Source organism: Globicephala melas, chromosome 5 (genome assembly GCF_963455315.2).
Source record: "Globicephala melas chromosome 5, mGloMel1.2, whole genome shotgun sequence".
Lineage (NCBI taxonomy): Eukaryota > Metazoa > Chordata > Mammalia > Artiodactyla > Delphinidae > Globicephala > Globicephala melas.
This window is the reverse complement of record NC_083318.1, coordinates 122,537,885-122,547,116: the sequence shown is the minus strand read 5'-3', so window position 1 is coordinate 122,547,116 and position 9,232 is coordinate 122,537,885.

Sequence of the window (9,232 nt, the reverse complement as noted above, 5' to 3'; positions counted from 1 at the left end):
GTGCACTCCCCCGGTTCTATCAGCCCTTGCGCTAGTGTGGAGCTGTGCTGTGGAACAAGAGGGCCTGGAGCGGACACTTGGCTCGGGCTGGGGCTCAGGCTGGGGCGCGTGCTGGGGCAGTTGTAGGGAACTTGTCAGAGTCCCAGACAATCTCATTTTGCTTCCTCTGCCTTGTTTCAGGAGTGAGCAAGTGTGTGCACACATTCTTCATGAGCATAGTCTAGGTTTCTTACAGCTCCACTGTCAGTCCCACTGGTTTTCAAACCAGCCAAGGGGACTTACCCCCCCAAGCTGGGGTGCCCGATATGTGGCTCGCACAGCTGAATCCCCAGGGAGGATCTCTGAACCCATGTAATCCTCCCCGTCTTCTGTGTCCCCTCCTAGATGTGCAGGTCCTGACCTGACCACTTCTCTTCCCTTCCTACCTGATTCTGTGTGGGTCTTTCGTACAGCCTTGGCTGTACAAGAGTCTGTTCGCCAGTCTCCAGTTTTCAATGAGAATTGCTCCACGTGTAGATGTATTTTTGATGTGTTTTTCTGGGACAGTGAGCTCCGTGTCCTCCTACTCTGCCATGTTGATTCCTCTCCTGAAAAAGTGTTATTTTAGAATCTGGCTACAGTTTGTGACAATTGGCCAAGGGAAAACGAAAGTTTCAGATTGGTATGGGGAAAATGCCTTAATGGTGTGGGTGGTAACGTAGGGCAAGGGTTATGGTTAGAGCTTAGGTGGAAGACGTATAGACAAATAAGAATTATATTAGTGTAAGTAATAAAATAGGAGGAATTTTGGGTCTTTCGCTTGTGGGTGGGTACAACAGAAGTACCAGTTCTTGGAGAAAGAGTGTAGAGAAGGGCAAGAATCGGCTTGTATGAGATATGAGTGAGAAAAGAGACAGCTCATGTAAAATTCCATGAGTGGGAGTGGCCAGAGGACATGAGGGCAGCAGAGCCTAACATTAAACTTAATGTTGTCAGTTCATGTCACACTGTACTATAATCTATCTTTCCTAAATCATCAGCAAAGTCTGCTACCCACTAGGGCTTTGTGTTGGTAGTGCTTTGGGAACTACAGGAAGAGGGAAAGTGCAGCATATAGTGAAGTAGCCCAGATAACAGTAGCTCCAGGAAGACAACTGACCAGTGGGATGGTTCAAAAACGATTCAGCAGGAGCAGGAATTCAGACCACATGAATGTTAGCTCCTGGGGACGCTCAGAAAACATGGAGGGAGTATGTACTTCAGTAATTGTCATGGGGACCCCAGCCATTTTTTTGGAGGGGGGATAGTGAATGAAAGGTGGGGACACACATGCACGACAAATATCTGGATTACACAGGTAGAATCCGAGGTTTCTTTTTCTACCAAAGAAGTCTTTTGTTTTTATTTTAAGTTAAATCTTGTCATGATTTTAAGCAATATGAACGAGGCAGTGCTCCATGGGTTCTGCTGTTTGCTAGAGTTCTCTTTCTGTTTTGTTAATACAGTTTCATTTATTATCAAAATATTTTCAGAGGGGTTAAGAAAATGTGAAGAAATGGAAAATATTTCTAAAGAGACAAAGGGAAAGCTCTTTATGAAAGTTTCTTTAGAGAGGCCCTTTAACTCCCGTCCTCACTTCCTGCAATCCCAGGTCTGCATCTGTCTCCTTTTGTGTCCTCCTCAAATATTTACAATATACAAGTACCTTTGAAAAACCCCATTCCAGAGGTCTTACTCCTGGTTCTATTCTTCTTTTAAAAAATCATCAGGGGGAAAGGATTGTCTCCATGCTGTCTTCTGTGTTTTACACCAGCCCATTCTCTTTGGCCATGGAAACCAATGGTAGGCAGTTTTCTCCAGTAATGTTTTTCTCTAGTAATGTTCAAAGTATAAGGAGAACATTAGAATAACTTGCCTGTGATGGACTTAGTGACTGTCCCATTGTCTACTGCTGTAAACCAGAGCAATTTTCAGTTAAAAGCATTTGTAGGATTCAGACTCTTCTGTTTCACTTATTTTCATTTTTTAAAAAGTAACACATACATACGGTAAAAATTTAAACTGCACAAGTGAAAACCGACATCGTAGTCTCCAGTCTTCCTTACCCCACCCTAGAGACAGTTACTCTTGTCAATATCTTTCAGAGATATCTTTCAGAGATATAACCCCTTTAAAAATACAAAGGCTGCATATTATTTACCCTGTCGTAGGCCTTGCTTTTTTACTTAACAATAGATTCTGGAGATTTCTCATTTTAGTACATGTAGCATTCTATCATTTTGTTTAATAGTTACATAGTATTCTGTTGTATAAATATATCATAATTTGTTTAACCAGTCCCCTGGACACCGATAGACATTTAACCAGTCCCCTGGACACCGATAGACATTTATTTATTTAACATTTGAGGGTTTGAGGTTGGGCATCTGCTCACATGCTTAAAAGCATTTGTGTGTGTGTGTATATGTCTGTATCTATCTCTCTATATATTTCCCTCCAAACTAGATATGTATTTTCTTTGCCAATTTTTGTAAATTGCTTTTAAAGAATTCTTTATATAGTGAGGAAATTTGCCTATTGTCATATTGTTTTGTTGATTTTTGGGGGGATTTTTTTATATATGGAATTTTAAAAAACTTTTCAAATGTATCTATGTTATTTTATATCTTATGGATTTTTGTATTGGTTAAAATTTCCTTTCCTTCTCCTTTCCTTCCTTTCCTTCCATTCCTACAGTGTTCTCTTATGGTACTTTATAGCGCTTGTGTGATTTCACTTTTCACATTTAATTCTTGGATTCATATAGCATTTTTTTTTTTGTATAAAGAATGCAATAGCAACTCAACTTACCTTTTTTCCCCAGATAACTATCCAGCTGTTTCAACATCATATATTGAATAATCAATGTTTCCCTCTCAAATTTGAAAGGTAAACCTAATCCTATAGTACATTCCTGTATATATTTGGTCCAGTTCTGGACTCCTTCCCTATTTGGTTCCACTAATGTGTTCAACTATTTATCATATGCTTCATTTAAATAATTGTTCAACAGTTTCCCTTGGTTGACCTTTTTTTGGGAAATTTTTGTCTCGTTTGCACTTTCAGGTTCAGTTTCAGTGCATTCTATTTTTTGTTCACAGGGAGATCTGCTCTGTGCTTTGTGACTGTCTGGAGGGGTGGGATGGGGAGGGTGGGAGGGAGGGAGACGCAAGAGGGAAGTGATATGGGAACATATGTATATGTATAACTGATTCACTTTGTTATAAAGCAGAAACTAACACACCATGGTAAAGCAATTATACTCCAATAAAGATGTAAAAAAAAAAAAACAAAAAAAAGACTACTGAAGAGGGCAGGATGGGTTCAGAAGAGACGGTTGTAAAACCACAGTGTGACTGATCAAAGGTCTCACTTTGTGCTTCATTGGAGCTTGTGGGTGGGGGTGTGGAGGAGAAGGACCAATTATAGAAATGAAGGAATTGGAACACCAGAAGGAAAAGGATAATGTCTCCTATTATGATTGAGACCTTAATTTATTTCACATTAGGGCTTTAGAGTTGTGTTATTGGTACAAGTCATAGTCCCATTTTTTGTTGTAAATCAGCCAGATAAAGTGGAGACTCTCAAAGCAGTGGATAAGAAAGAGCTCAAAGCTGGAATCCTGGCTCTGTCCCCACCCCTCCTTCTTAGCTGTGTGACCTGGGGGTAAATTATCCTTCCAAGTCTCAGTTTCTTCATCTCTAAAATGGGCACGCGTTCGGCACACATGTGCACACACACGCACACATACAGAATTAAGTCAAGAATTGAAATCTATTGAATTTGCCCATGTAAAAGGGGGATTATTGGAAGAATACCATAAAATTGCTTGTAACGTTATTGTAGGAAGTGCAGTCAGATCTAATGGATCTAGAAATCCATCAAGCAGACTTTGTCTTCATCTCTCTACTTTGATTCATTGTATGCATAGCTGCATTTTCCTGTTACTCTTTGCAGACAGGCTTTCTCTTATTCGTCATGATCACATGGTTAAAATGGCCACCAGCCCTGAGCCCCTCCAGCCTTTCCGGTTTCCACCATCCCCTGCCTTGCTCAGTCTCTCTGTATCTTGTTCAAATGCACGGATGAGAGATTCAGATTTGTAGCTTATCAGATAATGGGTGGAGATGCCTTTGAGTTAGTGTCCCAATCTCACTGTATGAGTTGTGAGTCTGTGGGTAGAGCGTGGATGGGGTTAGCCAAATGGACTTCTGTGCACTCAGCAGGGGGTATAGACCAGAGAAGACTCTCTGAAAAGAGGGCATGGATTGCACAGGCAAGGTAACTGTGCAAGAAAATGACTCTCTGTAATCCATTAATAAGCAGTACTTATTCATCATTGTTAAAATTGAATAATGGCAATTTAAAAAACCTGAATGAGAAGTCAGGCGAACTACCTTCTGGGCTGGTAGCCTCTTATTAGAATCACCTGGGGGAGATTTAAAAACTCTCATGACCAGACTGCACTCCACACCAATTAAATCACAAATTCAAAATGTCTGAGGATGGGACTCAGTTATCAGCATTTTTCAAAGCTCCCGGGTGATTCCAAATATATAAGCAAGGTTGAGAAAAACTGTTGAAGTCTGTGTTCTTAGCCGTTTGAACAGTCGCTGCACCTTATTGGATTTCAATCTTCTCATCTGTAAAATAACAGGTATCCCTAAGTCCCTTCCAGCTCTAACCTGAATTCCAAGGATTCAGACTTGATTTATCTATAATCAAACAAATTTCATACAACATACAGTCAGCCTTCCTTATCTGTGGGTTCTGCATGCACGGATACAACCAGCAAGGGATTGAAATTATTTTTTAAAATTCCAGAAAGTCCCCAAAAGCAAAACTTGAATTTGCTGCATGCTGGCAACTATGTACATGTCATTTACATTGTATTTACAACAATTTACATAGCATTTATCTTGTATTAGCTATTTTAAGTAACCTAGAGATGATTTAAAGTATACGGGAGAGGGCTTCCCTGGTGGCGCAGTGGTTGAGAGTCCACCTGCCGATGCAGGGAACGCGGGTTCGTGCCCCGGTCCGGGAAGATCCCACATGCCGCGGAGCGGCTGGGCCCATGAGCCATGGCCGCTGAGCCTGCGCTCCGCAATGGGAGAGGCCACAACAGTGAGAGGCCCGCGTACCGGAAAAAAAAAAAAAAAGTATACGGGAGAATGTGTGTAGGTTACATGCAAAGACCACAGCATTTTATATAAGGGACTTGAGCATCCTAGGATCTTGATATGGAGTGGGCGTGGTCTTAGTACCAATCCCCTGCAGATATAGAGGGAGGACTGTATTTCAAGATAACTTAAATATCATGAGGAATATCATAAAGAAAGTTGAAAGTACAGATTAAAATATGGTTTGTGGGTAGAAACTGCTTTTAATTAGTAAATAGTAATAGTTATAAATAGGTATCCTTTGGGTATGTAGCCTATGCCATACCTCCCTAAACTTTTCTCTGGCTAGATTTAAAGATGGATGGAAATTTTTAATAAAAAAGGAATAGGAGAGTGTATAGTTTTCTTTTTGAATTGAACATTGTGAAAATGATGTATAACTTATAGTGAACAGCTCTGAATTTTGGTGTGGAAATGTTGTGGATTTTTTTTTTTTTTACCTTTATGCGAACTTTATGTGAACTTCCTTTGCCTTTGGTGGAGCCACTTCTACCTTCTCAATGGAAAATGGGCCGCCAGGCTTCCAGAGTATGGCTGCTCTCACCTGATAACCTGGGAAAAAGAATATGGGGGCAGAAAAGGAAACTCCTTAGGCTTGGGAGTTGGAGAAATCCTGTATTCATGATTATTTGAAGGTTGAATCCAATTCTTCTGCACTCAAGCCAAAAAAAAAAAAAAAAAAGAAACCATCGCTTAAATACACGCTGAATGTAGCCTCTTGAACCTCAATTCAACTTTTCTTGTACTATCAGTCTCTGTATTCAAATTAGTCTTGCAATTCTAACTATATTTACATAATGCTACACAACCAAGAGGATAGATGTCATACTTTTGATCTTACCATGAATGAAGTTGTCCAGTGTCAGGGTAGAAATGACTTTGCAGTGCAGGAGTTTTTTTGTGATCTTAGGTATGGGAGAGAATCAATTTTGGGGTGGAGGCAGGGATGGAGACCATCTAGTTGTGGCAATTCATCAAATGGTGGTGGTCCCTGGCAGACTGAGATTGACGAGGTTGTTGGTGGTAAGGTAGTTCTTAGGGGTTCTGATTTCAGCCCACCACTGTTCTCATTATAAATTCTCTTCTTATGTGGTCTCACCTGTTTTTATAGATTCAGCTACTACCTTTATGTAGATGACGTTCACAATCTGTATCTATGGATAGACTTGTCCCTAAGCTTTAGATTCTATTCATCAGCTACTTGAATGTCCTACAGGTACCTCAAATTCCACATGGTAAAACATGTACACACCATTATTTCTTTCTTCTGCCACCACCCTCCCCCTGCCCAGTGGTGGACCTAACACGCAATCTGTTCTTTACTCTTTACTTTATTCTCTGTTTCAGTGAGTGGCCATGTAACCTACTCACTCATCCAAGAAAGAAACCTGGGAAGTAGCCTTAATTTTTCTCTTTCCCTCAGTCTCCACAATCTAAAAGTTTCTGTTATCTGTCCCTTCTTCTCCATTCCTGCTGCTACTGTGTGGTCCAGTCCTCATTACCTTTCACCTGGCTTGGGTTCATCACCTTCAAGTCCATCTTCTATAGAATTGCTATCTCAACTATAATTCTGATCATGCTCTTTCCCTACCTAAAAATGATATTGCCACCAATTGTTTATCAGAATCTGTCGACATGGTCTACGAGGCTCTCCATGATCTTCTTCCTGTTATTCTCTCCAACCTTATTTCTGGTCACTTCCAGGCACAACAAATATTCTGGAGATTCTCCTCATGTTGTTTCATCTGCCTGTACAATTGTCTCCTCCTTTACCTGGTGAATTCTTACATCTGTAAGTTTCCTCTTAGATGTCACCTTCTCTGTGAAGCCAGGCTAAGTTAGGAGCACTTTCTCTCTCTTTTTTAATTATTCTTGCACACTCTTATAATTACTATGTCTCTCTGTGAGATCCTTGAAGGAGGGGGTATATCTTTGACTCTGGAAAGTTTGATGTAGGAGGGTTTGATATATTGCCTATTAAAGGACTGAAAAAACTGAGGAAAGGCAAAGAACATTAAGGGAATAAAAGAAAAGGGGAAGGAGAAGGAGAGGTATTAAGATTAAGACTCTCTCCCACTTTAGGAGTATAGAAACTACTTGGGCAATGAGGTGTTGGTAAATAGACAAGCGCACAGATTGACACAATTATGATATGACATAAAGAAGACTATACTTACTTTCTCTGTAGTACTCATGCTGATTTTCTCCGTGTTCTTCTGGCCACAGATGAATATATTGAGAAAGGGAGATTCTGGTTACAACTTTCAAAGTCCAAGAGAGTAAACATCACTGTTTGATCAAGAGTCTGGGTCCTGAGCTTTGTGTATAATCAGGAAATTAACACACCCGATGCTTGGAAGCTCAGATTTTCCTGTTCCTTAAGGGAGGTTCCTAAGTATGATATGAAATAGACTTAGCTCAGTGAAAATGCACAAAAGGTGAATTTGTGTAAACTTTTTTTTCTTCTCTCAATCATGAAGTTCTTTTGGTCTTTTAAATGTCCAAGTTTAAAATTTCTCATAGCGTGTATAGAATTGTGTCTATGTTGTTTTTCAAATGCAGATATGATCTCTGTAACTCTAAACTTGAGTAATCCATTTGATTTTCCAAGCATGTGTCGCATTTTCGAGGAATTAGGATGTTACTAGACAGTTTTATCTAGTAGTTTAGCATAAGCTCCTCACCTCTTGGTATTCTGAGCTGGTCACTCAGAGAAATTGAAACCGGTTTCTGTAAGAAGTCTAACGATCAGGATTTGGATTTGACCAAATCTCTGTATGTGGATTAAGAGAGTCTTGACCAGGACCCTGATGAACATGGGGACAAGGAAATACATTCCCAATGAAAGGCAACACCAGTGGGAAAGTTTTAGCTAGAGGGGAAGAGAAGAAGATTAAATGCTCTTTCTGTGTCATGATATGAGCATATGATTTTTCTTCCTTAGCCTGTTGAATTATGGTGGATTATATCGACTAATTTTCAAATGTTGAACCAGCTTTACATACCTGGAACACATTCTACTTGGTGTACTAGTTTTCTTTCTTTGCACTGTCTCTGCCTGATTTTGTTTTCATAGTAATACTAATTTCATCAAATTATTTCCTCTTCTATTTTCTGTGAGGGATTGTGTAGAATGGGTGTTAATTCTTTAAATGTTTGGGTGAATTCTTCAGTGAAACCCTCTGGGTCTACAGATTTCTAATTTGGGATGTTTAAAATTTTACATTGTGAGTTCAGTTACCTTCATATTTGTGGGGCTATGTAAGTGATCTGTTTCGTATTTGGTGAGGTGTGGTAGTTTGCGGTTTTTGAGCAATTACTCCATTTTATCTCAGTTGTCAAATTTATGTGTGTAGAGTTGTTAATAGTATTCTCGTATTACTCTTTTGATGTTTGCAGTGTCAGTAGTTATATACTCTGTATTATTCCTGCTTATTGGTAATTTGTACGTTCTTGCTGTTTTTCTTTGTCAGTGTTGCCAGAGGTTTGTTAATTTTATTGATCTTTTCAAAGAACAAGCTCTGTTTCATTGATGTTTCTCTATTCGTTTCTTTTCAATTTTGCCGATTTTTGCTATTAACTTACTTTGTTCTGTTTGTTTTTAGTTTATTGTGCTCTTTTATTTCTGGGGTCATGAAGCGTGAATGTGCATTATTGATTTGCAGTTTTTCCTCTTTTTTAATGTAAGCATTTGGTACCATAGATCAGATTCAGTGCAGCCTTAGCTGTGTCACACAAATTTTGGTATGTTTTTCATTTTCATTCAGGTATATGTATTTTTTAAACTTTCCCTTGAATCTTCTTCTTTGACCTCCAGATGATTTAGAAGTGTGTTGTTTAGCTTCCAGGTGCTTAGAGATTTTCCTTTTATTTCTGTCATTGATGTTTATGATTCCTGTTATTGATTTCTAGTTCAGTTCCATTGTGATCAGATAACAAACTGTATGATTTCAATTCTTTTTCCTTTGCTGAGATTTGTTTAATGGCCCAGGATATGATCTATCTTGGAATATGTTTCATGGGCACTTGAA